General features: G+C 47.0%; 1 protein-coding gene across 15 annotated transcripts in view; it reads left to right on the top strand.

Annotated features, from left to right (window-relative positions):
* Positions 1-15,672, top strand: part of BLTP1 (bridge-like lipid transfer protein family member 1) — a 1,831,302-nt gene that overhangs the window by 67,802 nt on the left and 1,747,828 nt on the right. The window lies entirely within an intron of this gene.

Below are 15,672 nucleotides of genomic sequence, written 5' to 3'. Positions count from 1 at the left end.
CGATAAGAGGTGACCTAGGTAGGTAACTTCTTGTCGACAAAATTGCATTTTCGAAAGAGAAACTTTATGAAGGCAATCAGATAAATGAGACCACAAGGACACAGTGGCATCCTTACAGATATCTTCGGTATCAGCAGCGACCAACAAATCGTCGACATACTGAATAAGTGCTGCACCTTCAGGAAGAGCTAACAAATCAAGTTGCGTCTTTAAAGCTTGACTATAGATCGATGGACTCTCGCAATAGCCTTGAGGAGCATGCTTAAAGCGGAAACTTCGTCCTCCTAAAGAGAATCCAAAGATGTCTCTACTCTCCACAGCAATCGGGATGCTGAAGAAAGCATTCTTCAAGTCGATCACCGAAAACCAGGTGGCAGAAGCCGGAATCAACGTCAATAATGCAGTAATGTCAGGTACAACAGGGAATTGCGGAACAACAATCTTGTTCACTTCACGGAGATCGATAACAAACCTATATACAGGAGGCTGTGAAGAATCAGTTCTCTTTAAGACAGGCAAAACAGGACTATTGCACACATTACCTCGTGTCTCTTCAATAACGCCCTTGTCAATCAGATCATAAATGATCGCCAAAAGCGCTCGTTCACCATCACTAGAAATACGATATTGTGGAATGCGCAGTAACTGAGCATTTGCCTTCAATGTCACAACATATGGGGGAATGTCTAACAGGCCCACATCATTTGGACCTGTAGCCCACAATGTATCTGGTAACGAAGACAATTCAGGTGGGAGACAATCTTTCGAGATATATATTGGAGAGATCACATTCTCACCCAAAGTAAGGTGTACTCCTGACGGAGAACAGTACAAAGTCGCATACAATCTCTTCAACAAGTCCAGACCTAGCAAGTTCTCATTACAACCTGTAGTCAAAAGAAGGGGTGCTTCAAACCTACGCGGACCAACAGAAAGAGGCAATGGAACGGAAATCTGATTCGTAACGGGGGCGCCAGAAAAACCTATAGAAACATTATTAAAGCCAGACAAAGGGGCGCCCAGTCTGTCCGCGATCTCTACCTCTAGGCGCTTGCTGAGCACCTCTACCTCTAACACCAGGAGCATTATTAGCACGTTGCAACAGAACCGGACAACTATTCTTATAATGACCCTCTTCTCTACAATACGCACACTGATTAGGCCCATACTGAATACGCTGTTGAGGAGCCTCGTCTCTTTGCGAGTTCCTCGAATATTGTGGTGATTGTTGATAATCACGCTGATTATTAACATGGGGTGGATAAGCTTGTTGTAGAAGAACTTTGGTCTTCAATTCCTTAGTCTTCTTATCCGCTTTCTCTAACTCGTCCTTACGCCTATTCTCATAGTACTGAGCCGTAGCTAGAATCTGTACCGATGTAGAGACAGGCCAAGCACTCTCGGAATCCTTCAACTTGGTACACAACTCAGGAAGAAGATTGTGCACAAATTTATCGACGAATAATCTCTGGCCACCCTCGGTAGCCATATCCTGACCACTATGATCAACAAAAGTTTCTTCGAAACACGAGAAAAAATCCGAAACAGACTCATCTTTTTTCTGCTTACACGAAGACAACTTGTCCCAATTCACACGTACTTCAGGCATCAAAGTCTTCATAAAAGTAATAATTCTACCAGGAAGTTCAGTAATAACGTGTTGAGGCTTAGCACCTCCAACTTGTCTATCATTTGCAGCAACAAGATTCACCCACGAATCACCCAATTCATTATCATGATCCGTATGTCGAATGACATTCCAGATGGGCTGTGGAACAACATTCCCAAACAGTATGTCTATGTCCGCCAAATTCATGACGCACGAACTCACAGTTTGCGTAAGCTCTTTATAATATCCTGCCGGATTCTTCCGTGGATCAGGTAAAGTCTGCTTGAGCGCTAAAACTTCTGCACGTTTCCATGGAACATGTACCCACTCTCGCTGAAAGTGTGCATCAACAGGTGGATTGGCATTCGCATCAGCAGGTCTCCATACCGGAGGAACCTCTCTCATTGGATACTGACGCGCATGTCTCCTAACTGACGAATCTGGCTCAAACAGCCGTTCAGTAGGGACGTTGCTTCGAAGCGACAGTAACGTCGACACCGCTCTCTCGATGTCGTGTAGACTCACAATCGTTCCTTTAGCAAACTCGGAACGCAATCGGAACAATTCTTCAGGAGCTTTACCCACTTCGTCCGTCCATTGTTCATGGAGGAATGCACACATAAGTTCAAAAACATAACGTTGCTTCGGTGCTTCCCATTGCCGGAAAACATCCATAATGCCCTCTAGATCGTACTGGGACCTATACGTCACCCATCTACGTGCCATATGATCCAAAACCACTCGCTCATCTGTATCGGGCAATTGGCTACGCAGCTGTCTACGCTCACTCACAAGAGACATACCCAATTGTCCCAACCAAGGAGTCAAGAAACCGGAAAAAGCAGCGGTCATCTGCTGTCTAGGAGAAGGAGTAGTCGGAAGGACAAGAGGAGACGAAACAATAATAGGAGAATCCATAGTCGGAACAGGCATTAAGACAGTAGTAGCAGGGAGAGACAAAGTTGGCGGCCCCTGAGGAGGCTGCGCCAAAGGGACAGTAGCCAACGAAGGAGCTGGCTGTGGAGGAATTACAGGAGGCAGAGCAACTGGCAGTTGCACAGCCACAATAAACAACACAGGTACCAGAGGGTCTCAGATAAATGTGCCCACAAAATAAAGGAAACCAACCGAGAACTCACCCTTACTCACAGGTTATGTCACAGAGAGCTCTCCATGGATGAGGAAAAATACCCATCAGTCACCATTCGGATCCGCCCTTCATCATTTGGGATTTTATCCGTACCACCCGTCAGAGGTTACTAGTACTCTCCTCAGAGGTCAACCTTGTGGTAGGGGGTATCCTCAATGAGTAAAAGAGACGACAGTGTGGTGTACCACTCGATGTAGGTGAGTGGCAGAAAAAGTGGGACTGGGGTGTGCAGTGCAAAAGAAGGTGTGAAAAGAAAGAAACCAAGAAAAAGGAGTGTTTAAAATTGGTTTAGAAAAAGCACTAGATAATGATTTATTCCAGGTGTGCTTAACATACCAATGTTAAAAACAGTGCACCCGCCAACTGTCTGTTTATGTAGACAGCCTCAGGTCAATATGGTCGACTAGTTTCAGCAATTAAAGGACTATTTTTGTCCTTGCTTTCATCAGGACCAGAAATAAAACCAATGCTACTACACCAGGTGAAGAAGTTAATCAGAAGCAAAAAGTGACACCAAAGAAACATAAACAAGTGCACATGGTCACCTGAATGCTCCGGGTGCCCTTACAGTCTGTGCAAGTCACTCAATCTGTAAGGTTGGCTGTCCTCACCCCACCTGGCAGAGGCTCAGGGGAAAATGAAGCACCGCTCTAACCGTCGGTACTCCTGGCCGGCGTCCTGGCCGTCTGGGGAGGTACCGACAGCTGGCGAGGAATTCCCAGTCCCACTTTTTCTGCCACTCACCTACATCAAGTCAAGTCAAGTCAAGTCATAGCATTTGTATAGCGCACTACATACCCAGAGGGTTTCAAGGCGCTTAGGAAGGGGAGGTGGATTATATGTCAAATATCCACGTTTTAAGCTGCTTTCTGAACGCTAGGTGATTCTGGGTGAGGCGAAGGTAAGCGGGGAGTGAGTTCCATGTTTTGGCAGCCAGGTATGAGAAGGATCTGCCTCCCATGGTGGACTTGTTGATGCGAGGTACAGTGGCGAAGGCTTGGCTGGAAGAGCGAAGTTGGCGGGAGGGGGTGTAGAAGGACAGTCGAGAGGTGAGGCAATCTGGTCCGATGTCGTAGAGTGATTTGTGTGCGTGGGTAAGCAGTCGGAAAGTGATCCTCTTATTGACGGGTAGCCAGTGGAGGTCTTTAAGGTGATCAGAGATGTGTTCGTTGCGTGGGATGTCTAATATGAGCCTGGCTGAGGCGTTTTGGATTCGTTGTAGTTTCTTCTGGAGTTTAGCGGTGGTACCTGCGTAGAGGGTGTTTCCGTAGTCCAGTCAGCTCGTGACTAGAGCGTGGGTGACTGTTTTCCTTGTTTCGGAGGGGATCCAGCGAAATGTTTTTCTGAGCATGCGAAGAATGTTGAAGCAGGAAGAGGATACGGCGCTGACTTGTCTGTTCATAGAGAGTGAAGAATCCAGGATGACGCCAAGGTTCCGTGCATGGTCTGTCGGGATGGGTGCATTTCCGAGGGCTTCCGGCCACCAGGAGTCGTCCCATGCAGAGGGGGATTTACCTAAGATGAGGACTTCTGTTTTGTCTGAGTTCAGTTTCAGACGGCTTTGTTTCATCCATTCGGCGACTTCTTTCATTCCTTCGTGTAGGTTAGTTTTAGCGGTGCTGGGGTCCTTGGTGAGAGATAGGATCAGTTGGGTGTCATCCGCGTAAGAGATGATGTTGAGGTTGTGTTGGCGGGCGATGGCCGCGAGGGGGCTCATGTATACGTTGAAGAGCGTGGGACTGAGTGAGGATCCTTGTGGTACGCCGCAGATGATTTCAGAGGCCTCGGACTTGAATGGTGGGAGGCGGACTCTCTGGGTTCTTCCGGTGAGGAACGAGGTGATCCATTCCAGTGCCTTTCCTTGAATTCCGATGTTTCTGAGGCGTTGTAAAAGGGTGCTGTGGCAGACTGTGTCGAAGGCTGCAGAGAGGTCGAGGAGGATGAGGGCGACTGTGTCTCCATTATCCAGTAGAGTTCGAATGTCGTCTGTTGCTGCGATGAGGGCGGTCTCAGTGCTGTGTTTGGCTCGGAAGCCAGATTGTGAGGGGTCGAGTGATTTGTTGGCTTCGAGGAAGGCGGCGAGCTGGTTGTTGACAGCTTTCTCGATGACTTTGGCCGGGAATGGAAGGAGCGAGATGGGGCGGTAGTTTTTGAGTTCGGTGGGGTCAGCTGTTGGTTTTTTCAGAAGGGCGGTGAGTTCAGCGTGTTTCCAGTCTTCTGGGAAGGTAGCGGAGTTGAAGGAGCAGTTGATGACGTCTCGGAGGTGTGGGGCTATGACTGAGTCTGCTTTGTTGAAGATGTGGTGGGGGCATGGGTCTGTGGGGGATCCTGAGTGGATAGAGTTCATCAGGCGGATGGTGTCCTCAGTGGAGATTGGGTTCCAGGCGTTAAGGGTGTTGACGGGGGGAAGATGGTCAGCTGATGGTAGGGTGGGTTGGCTTCCGGGTTGGTTGTCAAAGCTGTTGTGGATGTCAGCAATCTTGTTGTGGAAAAAAGAGGCTAGGGAATCGCAGAGGGTTTGAGAGGGGGTGATGTCGTTGGAGTTGGCCGAGGGGTTGGAGAATTCCTTGACGATGTTGAAAAGTTCCTTGCTGTTGTGGGCGTTGTTGTCAAGTCGATCTTTGAATGCTGTTTTCTTGGCTTTTCGGATCAGTTGGTGGTGAGTACGGATGGCGTTTTTGAAGGCATCCTTGTTGCTGGTGGATGGGTCTTTTTTCCAGGCCTTTTCAAGGGAGCGGCACAGTTTCTTGGATTTCTTGAGGTCGTCGTTGAACCATGAGGCCTTCTTGATGCCAAGTTTGTGTTGACGTTTTTTCAGTGGTGCTAAGGTGTCGGCGGTGTTGGATAACCAAAGGGTGAGGTTGGAGGCGGCTTCGTTGGCGTTAGAAGAGGGGGCTGGGGAGGTGTGAAGGAGTGATGTGGAGATCTGCTCTGTGGTGATTTGGTTCCAGTTTCTTTGTAGAGTTGGTTGGAGTTGGATGATGGGTTTCGGCTTGTTGTAGGTGAAGTGAACGCAGCTGTGGTCGGTCCAGAGGAGATCTGTAGTGTGGCTGAAGGAGACATGGTTGCTGGAGGTGAAGATGGGGTCGAGAGTGTGACCTGCGATGTGGGTGGGGGAAGTGACTAGTTGTTTAAGTCCGAGGTTGGCGAGGTTGTCTAAGAGGGTGGCGGTGTTGTGGTCGTTGATCTTTTCGAGGTGGAAGTTGACGTCTCCCAGAAGGATGTAGTCTTTGGAGGGGAGCGCGTGTGGGGTGATGAAGTCCGTGATGTCTTCACTGAATTTGGCGCGTGGTCCTGGTGGTCTGTAGAGGAGGGTGCCTCTGAGTGTGGTCTTGGGGTCGATGTGGATCTGGAAGTGAAGGTGTTCGGAGTTGGCGAGGTTGGCATCAGAGCTGGTTGAGATGCGGATTGTTTTCTTATGGACGATAGCGATTCCACCTCCTGTATGGTCGGTGCGGTCCTTGCGTGTGATCTTATAGTCATCAGGGATAGTGATGGCGATGTCAGGGGCTGAGGAAGCGTTCATCCATGTTTCCGTTAGGAATGCGACGTCAGGAGAGATGGTGTCTAGTAGGTTCCAAAGGTCAATGGCGTGCCTGTGGAGCGAGCGGGTGTTGAGAAGGATGCAATCTAGGTGGTTGGGAATCTGTGGTGTGGTCGTAGCGGAGATGTTGTCGGTGCCGCTAAATTTGCAGGAGTAGCAGGAGAAAGGTCCATGGGTGTGTCCAGGAGCGGCTTGGACGCAGTTGGGGGCGCGACCGGGGTTAAGGGCTAGGAGGGTGGCGGCATCATAGGTAATGCGGGAGGGCTGGGGAGCGCGAGGGGCAGGGGGTCTGGCGCTGGGCGCGGTCCAGGCGCGGACGGGCGTAGACGGGCTTACCTTTGGCGCACCTTCGGCGTGTCCGTAGCGCGTGGACGCTGCGCGTGGGACCATCTAACATTAATGGACAGAGGAGGGGGAGGGGCGAGGGCGGTTCAGCTGGGAGGCGGGTCGGGCTAAGGAGGAGGTCAACAAACGCAAAATGGAGGCGGAGGGGTCAGGACGCGGAGAGAGCGCTTGGGGGGAAGACACTAATGCTGAGAAATACTCTGCAATCACAGTGACAAAAATAAAAGCGGCGATTTTCTGCACACGCAATTATTCAGGGAGCAACTCTGCTACTAAAGTTACGCTGGCAATGCAACAATGGAAACAATCAGCAAATCAAGTATGTAAATGGGCTAAAGCGTTACACAGAGCGCGCTGCGGTAAAATGAATACAAAGCAGGATAAAATTGAAGGAAATACTGCAAATCTTGAAGTGAGCCTTCTGCAGCGATAACGCAGCAGCAGGGGAGCGACCACTCTGCTTGGAAGCGAAGAGTGAGTCACGGCGCTTCCTGGCGATGGAGCGCTGTTTGTTTACTGTGGGAGGGCGGTTCAGCTGGGAGGCGGGTCGGGCTAAGGAGGAGGTCAACAAACACAAAATGGAGGCGGAGGGGTCAGGACGCGGAGAGAGCGCTTGGGGGGAAGACACTAATGCTGAGAAATACTCTGCAATCACAGTGACAAAAATAAAAGCGGCGATTTTCTGCACACGCAATTATTCAGGGAGCAACTCTGCTACTAAAGTTACGCTGGCAATGCAACAATGGAAACAATCAGCAAATCAAGTATGTAAATGGGCTAAAGCGTTACACAGAGCGCGCTGCGGTAAAATGAATACAAAGCAGGATAAAATTGAAGGAAATACTGCAAATCTTGAAGTGAGCCTTCTGCAGCGATAACGCAGCAGCAGGGGAGCGACCACTCTGCTTGGAAGCGAAGAGTGAGTCACGGCGCTTCCTGGCGATGGAGCGCTGTTTGTTTACTGTGGGAGGGCGGTTCAGCTGGGAGGCGGGTCGGGCTAAGGAGGAGGTCAACAAACACAAAATGGAGGCGGAGGGGTCAGGACGCGGAGAGAGCGCTTGGGGGGAAGACACTAATGCTGAGAAATACTCTGCAATCACAGTGACAAAAATAAAAGCGGCGATTTTCTGCACACGCAATTATTCAGGGAGCAACTCTGCTGCTAAAGTTACGCTGGCAATGCAACAATGGAAACAATCAGCAAATCAAGTATGTAAATGGGCTAAAGCGTTACACAGAGCGCGCTGCGGTAAAATGAATACAAAGCAGGATAAAATTGAAGGAAATACTGCAAATCTTGAAGTGAGCCTTCTGCAGCGATAACGCAGCAGCAGGGGAGCGACCACTCTGCTTGGAAGCGAAGAGTGAGTCACGGCGCTTCCTGGCGATGGAGCGCTGTTTGTTTACTGTGGGAGGGCGGTTCAGCTGGGAGGTGGGTCGGGCTAAGGAGGAGGTCAACAAACGCAAAATGGAGGCGGAGGGGTCAGGACGCGGAGAGAGCGCTTGGGGGGAAGACACTAATGCTGAGAAATACTCTGCAATCACAGTGACAAAAATAAAAGCGGCGATTTTCTGCACACGCAATTATTCAGGGAGCAACTCTGCTACTAAAGTTACGCTGGCAATGCAACAATGGAAACAATCAGCAAATCAAGTATGTAAATGGGCTAAAGCGTTACACAGAGCGCGCTGCGGTAAAATGAATACAAAGCAGGATAAAATTGAAGGAAATACTGCAAATCTTGAAGTGAGCCTTCTGCAGCGATAACGCAGCAGCAGGGGAGCGACCACTCTGCTTGGAAGCGAAGAGTGAGTCACGGCGCTTCCTGGCGATGGAGCGCTGTTTGTTTACTGTGGGAGGGCGGTTCAGCTGGGAGGCGGGTCGGGCTAAGGAGGAGGTCAACAAACACAAAATGGAGGCGGAGGGGTCAGGACGCGGAGAGAGCGCTTGGGGGGAAGACACTAATGCTGAGAAATACTCTGCAATCACAGTGACAAAAATAAAAGCGGCGATTTTCTGCACACGCAATTATTCAGGGAGCAACTCTGCTACTAAAGTTACGCTGGCAATGCAACAATGGAAACAATCAGCAAATCAAGTATGTAAATGGGCTAAAGCGTTACACAGAGCGCGCTGCGGTAAAATGAATACAAAGCAGGATAAAATTGAAGGAAATACTGCAAATCTTGAAGTGAGCCTTCTGCAGCGATAACGCAGCAGCAGGGGAGCGACCACTCTGCTTGGAAGCGAAGAGTGAGTCACGGCGCTTCCTGGCGATGGAGCGCTGTTTGTTTACTGTGGGAGGGCGGTTCAGCTGGGAGGCGGGTCGGGCTAAGGAGGAGGTCAACAAACACAAAATGGAGGCGGAGGGGTCAGGACGCGGAGAGAGCGCTTGGGGGGAAGACACTAATGCTGAGAAATACTCTGCAATCACAGTGACAAAAATAAAAGCGGCGATTTTCTGCACACGCAATTATTCAGGGAGCAACTCTGCTACTAAAGTTACGCTGGCAATGCAACAATGGAAACAATCAGCAAATCAAGTATGTAAATGGGCTAAAGCGTTACACAGAGCGCGCTGCGGTAAAATCGAGTGGTACACCACACTGTCGTCTCTTTTACTCATTGAGGATACCCCCTACCACCGGGTTGACCTCTGAGGAGAGTACTAGTAACCTCTGACGGGTGGTACGGATAAAATCCCAAATGATGAAGGGCGGATCCGAATGGTGACTGATGGGTATTTTTCCTCATCCATGGAGAGCTCTCTGTGACATAACCTGTGAGTAAGGGTGAGTTCTCGGTTGGTTTCCTTTATTTTGTGGGCACATTTATCTGAGACCCTCTGGTACCTGTGTTGTTTATTAGTTCTATTGGGAATAGTACCCAGAGCCTGGTCTTTAAACTTCCCCTAGGTCCCCCTCCACCGTAGTGTTTTGTAGTTGCACAGCCACAACTGGTGGCGGTGGTGCCGTAGCATTCTGCACATAAGGTGGCAGTGAATTTAACAAATGCGACATTAAAGGATCTTTCGCAAGATCCTTCTCGTCTTTCTGCTCTTTAGACGGCAGTACTGGGTAGCATCTATCTACCGCTAACTTCTTCACTCTAAGCATCTGATCGCTTTCCTGCTCTTCTTCATTATCTCTGTATGCAATGGCAGCCTGCACCATAGACATACCCTTCTTATTCTTCTTCGCTAACTTTATTTCTTTCTGTTTGGCTTCTTTGCGCCATATGCGGAAAGAGTCAAACATCGCCGGCCGGGCTTTCTTCTTGAACAACTTCACTTCAAGGTTATCTAAGACTTCTGTCTCAAAACTACCATAACGGGGCTACTGTAGGACACCGTCATTCTTCGTGTATTTAACCCAAATCTCATTATAGCTAATAGGACCCACGCCATGCTTCACATATAGGTCGTAGGTAGGAGTTCCAATCGGAGGAACCGGACACGAATCCTCTAACCGGGAATCCCTCAAAGTACCACAACTAAACAATTTCCTAAGACTGCTAAAACCAGGCATCTTGCTCACTAGTCTAGCTTCAAACAACAAGGGTAATCTGAAATCGATAGTCTCGTGAATACACGAATCCTTGGCTTTGGGGCCTGCAGATACCAAATCAAAGCTATCCACTAAAGGATAAAAACAAACTAAGAACTAGGAGATGCTCCGTTTATACCTAACTGAGTTGTCGATGGCGTCACCAGAAGACCCTTCAATCGTCTCGCTCTACAAACGTCTAAGGCTCCAAAACAGGGCGACAGTCAGGGCAGCAGTCCTTCGTAGCCGTCGGAAAGCGGGAAACCTCGCAGCAAAGACTTTCGGACCACGACGACATACAGGGGTCGATGAAGTGGCTGGCCTTCCTCCAGAATTTTCTCACGAAGCTTCTCACAAACCTCTGGCTTGGACCGGTACCGCTGAAGTCGCCCCACCTTGGGCGCCAATTGAGGTACTGGGTTTTTCAGAACCGGTACTAATCCGGTAACCCAGCGGTGTCAGGGCAACACCCAAAGACCCCGGATTCCCCAGTCTTGGCAAATAGAGACACGGGATACTTCTTGATGACGTCAAAGACCAAAGTTTATTGGTTGCAACCAGGGACAGAAATCTACGAAGTACACACGGGTAGTTCGTCAGAGACTGCACACTTAGATAAACGGAGCTCGGTCTTTTATGCCGAAAATCATGCCTCAGGCAGCATAGCAATTTACATTTGGTGCATACAAACTGACCAATAACAACGTAGCATTTCAAAAGTAGCAAATGACGACAGTCAAAGACAATCCCATTTTCCGTTGTCCAGCCCACCAAAAACGATCGCACACATGCTTGGTTTCCTGTTCGATCAGGCCGGACAAACCCATCATAAACCCTTCAACCCAGATCGATGATCAAGTCGTAAAGGAAAGGCAGAAACAGATGGCAAGGAGATAGAGAAGTGGGAACGGTGTGCCATAAACTCGGGCACGTCCTGCCCTTTGATCTTTATCAGACCAGCTGCTGAACAAGGAACTGGCTCAGCGGGATTCGCCCCAGTCAAGGAGCAGTTCGGCCAGGTCAACCAGAAGTCAGCTAAGGCGTACGTGTCTCGGATTTCTCGGCCGCAGTCATCGGGCCTATGTTAGGGCAACCATACAAAATGGCTGCCGTATACAAAATGGAACCCGAAGGTTCAAACTAAACCCATGAATATAGAGTGTTCTCCTATATCGATTCATACGAAAACACTCAGACACATTACACTCTCCATTTGCGGTCTGCTAAGACCAAAATCGTCCATTTCCGACGATCCTCATAAATCGGGTTTGGGACTATCGAACCCAATTCGGGACCACGGAACCACACCGCGCTCACATCATTCTTCTGTCTCTGCCCGCCTTTTCTTCTCGCAGTCTCCTCTTTCTGTCACCATCTTTTACGAATAGCCGTCTCCCTCCCTGCCCTCTTTCCCCAGTCTGCCTCTTCCTCCCCCGCCATGATAAACTGTTGTTTTCCATGATGTGCAGAGCAGCACCGCCCGGCCCAGCCCCACTCCCAATCTCGTGTCTAGTTTCACTGGTGCAAAGTGTGTCTGTACTTCTCTCACGTTAAGCTTTAACTGCGTTTCTGCACTGTGGCCCACGGCTGTGTCCGTCCTGTTTTCAGAGCACAATTTTCACAATCGCATGTCCACTGTTGGTGCTGACGGTTAATCATTCCTACCTTCGTTCTGTGCTCACCCCGACCCCTCTAGCTCTCCATTTCCTCATACTCTTGTCTCTTATTTTCTTGCCCTTGGTTTCAAGCTTTTGTAAAAGTTTTGTTTTCATTCTTCTGTCCTTTTCCTGTTTTGCATTTTCTCTTCATACCAGGTTCTTCTTTTGTTGGTCCATTTTGCTTTCTTTTTTCCTTATTTGTAATATCAATACATCTAAGTCACGTAAATACAAAACATGTTGCATTACAAATGCTATAGGTGTCACATTTGCGAAAGTTATAACTATTGGCATTGTAAATGACAAAGCTATTAATTTAGCTATTTTAAAAAATAACACATACATTTAAAAAATGTATTAATAAGACCAATAGCTCAAACTTTCCTAATGCAAGCCCTATTGCATTTCCAATGCTTGTTTTATTTACTGCTATTACTTCCCTTCCTTTGACATGGACCTCCAAATGCTCTACCGTCCCCCAGCTCTGCAATAATTCTCGTGAATGTTGAGCCCCTCAGAAACGGAAATAATTTATTTATTTGCCACCTCAGCACTTTCCTCCTTCACTTTATCCACTTGCACGAAAAACAAATCTCAGCATCTTCTGCACTAAACCTTAGAGTCGATTTCAGCCAGTCATTGGACATTAAAACCTTAATAATGAACACAGCCAAAGCAGCTACATTTAAGTTACTGAATATACCTAAATACAATCAAGCATTCCCTTTTACACACCAAAAGATGCTGATCTCCTCTCTTGTCCTCTGTCAATGTGACTACTATAAGTCCCTGGCTCTAGGTCTCTCCGATATTCTTTCACACAACTTAATGGCATTCTAACGTTTGAAACATTCCCATCATTATCTCTTGACATTTCTACCTCCCTCCTGCCACCAGTCAACTAGATGTGTACAGAAACGGGTAGACATGAGCTACTGGTCCTGGGTTTCAAAGCTATAAGTGGATCTTACCCAATCTACCTCTCTTCTAGTCCGTAAACACCAATTTGACGCTTGTGTTCGGCCCACAAAAAAACTGCTAACTGCAACTATACTACTCTGAACATTGACCATCCTCCCTCCATTCCTTTCACTGAATGGGGCACTACACTACAACACTCTTGGCTGAAATCAGCTCATTCGATTCAGAACTGCTCTCGCTGAACACCCGATGTAAAATTGTCTCTATTAACCTTTTTCCCCAGACAAATGTGTTAGTGTAAATATGAATAAATGTATCTAGGTTAAATGTATGTAATGTTCTGATTAATCTGTGTATTGTCATTTATTTTTGCACTATGAAACATACAGCTTTGCCAACTCCCATCAAAGGGCCAGATGTAGGTAGGCTATTACCGGTCGGTAACGGCCGAATTTAGCCGTTACCGACCGGTAATAGACTTTTCCTATGTAGGAGGCTTTTTTACCGATTCGGTAAATAACGAATCGGTATTTACTGAATCATCATTTACCGATTCGGAATTTACCAAATTGGTAAATGAGATGTAGGAAGCACTGTAAACAGTGCTTCTGGGCTTTAAGGATTCATTATTTACCACCAACTATTAGTTAGTGGTAAATAACGAATTCCTATGTAAATGCAAATATGTGCATTTACACCTGTGCCATGTGACAGACCTACATGCCCTTAGGGGATGTATGTGTGCCACATGTGCACACAAGCACTAATCAGGGGTGCAGCAGGGTGTCAAGGTGACACCCTGCCACCCTTGACTTTTTTCCAATTTTACCGAATCGGTAATTACCGGTTCGGTAATTGACATTCATTCCTATGGGCCTCCAGGCCTATAGGAATGAATGGCAATTACTGAATCGGTAAATACTAATTAGGTAATTACCGAATCTTAACGCCGGATTGGAAACCGAATCGGATACACGCATCTGGTCGTAGAACCTGAGATACTAAGGATGGTTCCACAGTGTGAAGGCTGATATTGCCAGGCGTTATTTACCAAAATATATGAATGAAGACATTGTTTTGGGAACAGTTGATACCGATTTAAGGAGAATTAAAAATAAAGGTCTCTGACATGATCGTGACTGTATGGCACTAAAAGTGTGAATAATTAAGGCCCTGAAGAAGTCATTGGGTAATTCCCCCTGACGAAACACGTTTTGGCGTTTGGCTGTTGTGTACTGTATCAAGATTGTACTGCTGTATCTACAAGTCTTCATGAACACCTATGGACTGAGAATAAAATAAGGATTTTTTCACATTTTGGATGCACCGATATGGACAATTATTTATGAATAGATTTTATCTGTAATACTCACAGATACATGTACTTTGTGCTCAGGGAATCCATTTGTGTTTTTTCTACTGGGACGGCATTACGTTGTAATTGCTGTCTTTCGACAGCGTTAGGTGGTAGCTGTCTTTGGTTCCCTTGATGCCACTTTAAAACAATTCTCTCTTTACCATTTGCCACATGGACTATGCGCTGTTAAAACCTCACCATCTGTTGCTTTAAACTGTTCATGCACTTAGGGCATGTATGTGTGCCACATGTGCACACAAGCACTAATCAGAGGTGCAGCAGGGTGTCAAGGTGACACCCTGCCACTCTTGACTTTTTTCCAATTTTACCGAATCGGTAATTACCGATTCGGTAATTGACATTCATTCCTATGGGCCTCCAGGCCCATAGGAATGAATGGCAATTACTGAATCGGTAAATACTGATTAGGTAATTACCGAATCTTAACGATTCGGTAATTTTTACCGAATATTTACCTACATAGGATTTACTGATTCTAAAATACTAAATCGGTAAAATTCGGTATTTTAGAATCGGTAAAACCTATTTACCTCCATCTAGCCCCAAGTCTCAATCAAAAGCAGTTATATGCCCAATGTGCTGTCTTATGGCTATGTGCAGCATTTCTAATCTAAACGGTTTGAGTTGTTCGAAATACACAAAAAATGAAAGTTCAGTTACACCAATAAAATGTCTTCTTTCCTTGGTGGCCTCCTCATTGCCTTCTTTGGAGTATAATGATGAATACAACTACTCCCAGGAGATGTAACGCCGCACGGGCAAATATGTGGAAAAATGCTGATTTCCAAAATGCATGGGTTACCGGTCTTAGAAATTTTATTTGTCCCCAAATGAGGAGCAATCTGTCCCCAGTGATAATTGCCTCTGGTTGTTAAACCAGTCTGCACATTTGGCTAGGCAGGCTTTCCCAGGTGATGCATGAAGATTGGTAGTATTGCATTGCTTCCATCAGTGTGCGTTTTATAAGGGGTCTGGAGATGGCGACAAAGGCATTTCTCTAAGATATATCCTCCGAGTAAGGAAAGGGACAAGGAAGGGGCCAGGGGTATTGAGGATTGCCTGTAAGAAATCCAGCCTTTTACCATACTGTCCTATAGTTTTATCATAATTGTGCTAATTTTTACCATTAAAGGCACTACACATACCATACTGCATAGTCCTAGGGTCAGACCACAACAAACCATTCAAGTATCTATTATACATTAAAGCGACACAACACCTATATCCCTACCTGTCTCCTGCTCTTTCTTAATACATGCGTATTTTTTATTTCTTTTTCTGTTTCTCTCACACTCTTTTTCTGTTTCTCTCTTTAGCTCTTGGTCTGTTTTTCAGACTCCTTTCTTCTCATCCACTTAAAAAGCAGAATTGTTTTTTATATTCACGTCAAAGTACGTATCCACTCAGAACTCAGTATGTTCTGGCTTGATCCATCTACAGCGACATATCAGTAAATCTATAATAATGTAGCTTTCACTTGACAACAAATCCATGGCCAATAAAGTAACCCTTTCACCAAGA

The sequence above is a fragment of the Lissotriton vulgaris genome, chromosome 3_1 (assembly GCF_964263255.1).
Source record: "Lissotriton vulgaris chromosome 3_1, aLisVul1.2, whole genome shotgun sequence".
In the NCBI taxonomy this organism is placed as follows: Eukaryota; Metazoa; Chordata; class Amphibia; order Caudata; family Salamandridae; genus Lissotriton; species Lissotriton vulgaris.
This window is presented reverse-complemented; position numbering and strand designations above follow the sequence as displayed.